The sequence below is a fragment of the Eptesicus fuscus genome, chromosome 3 (assembly GCF_027574615.1).
Source record: "Eptesicus fuscus isolate TK198812 chromosome 3, DD_ASM_mEF_20220401, whole genome shotgun sequence".
NCBI classification, from domain to species: Eukaryota; Metazoa; Chordata; class Mammalia; order Chiroptera; family Vespertilionidae; genus Eptesicus; species Eptesicus fuscus.
The window spans coordinates 12653923-12655527 of NC_072475.1; the positions used below are offsets into that span (position 1 = coordinate 12653923).

A 1605-nucleotide genomic window follows, 5' to 3' on the forward strand; every position below is an offset into this window, starting at 1 on the left:
CATCCCTGCCTGTGGCTTTGGCTCCCCTGCTCACTCCTGAGCACACACATGAGTTGGGGAGGGGTTGGTGAAACATCTCAGTTCCTGGCCCCCACAAGCTTCCCTTCTATCCAGGCCTCTTCAGGCCCAGTCTGTTTTGTTTTCATCTCTCCATCTCAGTCTCTCCCAGTCTCTGTCTCTCTTTGTTTTTCTTTCTTTTTTCCGCTTTCCCAAACTTTATTAAGAAAAAACAATGGCCCTAACCAGTTTGGCTCAGTGGATAGAGCATCGGCTTGTGGACTGAAAGGTCCCAGGTTAGATTCCGGTCAAGGCATGTACCTTGGTTGTGGGCACATCCTCAGTAGGAGGTGTGCAGGAGGCAGCTGATCGATGTTTCTCTCTCATTGCTGTTTCTAACTCTCTATCCCTCTCCCTTCCTCTCTGTAAAAAATCAGTAAAATATATTTTAAAAAAACAATGATGGTAAATCTCTAAAACATAGTCAATTTTCTGGGATTCTTCCCTTAAAAATGTGATGTTTGATTTTGAAACACATAGCCTGGTGTTGTGCATGGTTCCCAACTGTACTAAATAGGCAAGCGGCTGAAATCCTAAAAGGCTCATCTTCCAGCTTTCCCCAGTCTGTGGTCTGTCTTTGGATCAGCAATAATTGCCTGAACAGCTACCATGGCTTCATTAATTTTTGTCTGTAGCTCTCTGAGCTCTTCTATATGCAGCAATCGCAGAACTTGAGCAGCTTCATTAAGGACTGCATCTCCGGTGTCAAAACCAAGACTATGCTTGTCTAAAGCAACAGGCAACCCCTCTTTTGCTTGATTTGCTTTAGCAACTGCATCCTGTGTCAGGCGTTCCTGGACCAAAATGCGAATTGCCTTAAGCATTACCAGGTAATCATGACATTGAATCTGAAGGTTAGCCAAAGCCATCACACCAGCCTTAAAATCAGGATTATTCACATCCAAATTGATCAATGGCTCTGCATTTTTAGCTGCATTGTCAGCATTTTTTGTATTATCAGATACTGAGTCCTCATATTTTTCAGCGTTATCTCCATATTCAAGTCTAACAGCTACACCCAGAGTCCATTGCTTCTTGTCGATCTTGAATCTTGAAAGGACAGCTAACATCTGTGAGATACTTTTCAAAGAACTTGGGCCAGTCACTGCTGTGGATGTTTCTTAAATTACCTCTGTCTTCAATCTTGTAGTGTCTGATTTTCTGGTCTTCAAGCCGAACAATAAAGTTTCTAAATTCTGTTTCATCTTTGCAGTTGAAGCCGGCAGGGTTGTGGCAGTCGAGGGTCGTCAGCTTGCGGCAGAACATGGTCCTGGCTTCCCGCTCTGTCTCCCGGGATTCAGCTAGGAGAGGAGAGGTGAGGAGCGGCTGGTGGTGAAGCTCCCAGTGACCAGGTACGAGCTCTCTTTGTTTTTCTCAGCAGTCCTCCAGGCCTGCCTGCCTCCCTCTCTCCCTCCCGCCCTCCCTGTCAGCTGGGAGGGGGCAGGGCCAGCTGGGAGGGGGCAGGGCCAGTGGGGGCAGCTCCACCCTCTGCCTGCCCTGGGGCCTCATTCTGAGAGAGGCTCTGAGAGCAAGCTGGGAGGGAGGGGA

General features: G+C 47.5%; 1 pseudogene; it reads right to left on the minus strand.

The window, feature by feature from the left end:
- Nucleotides 1–586: 586 nt before the first annotated feature.
- LOC103289853 (RNA transcription, translation and transport factor protein-like) lies at nucleotides 587–1323 on the minus strand (annotated as a pseudogene).
- Between the last annotated feature and the right edge of the window lie 282 nt (nucleotides 1324–1605).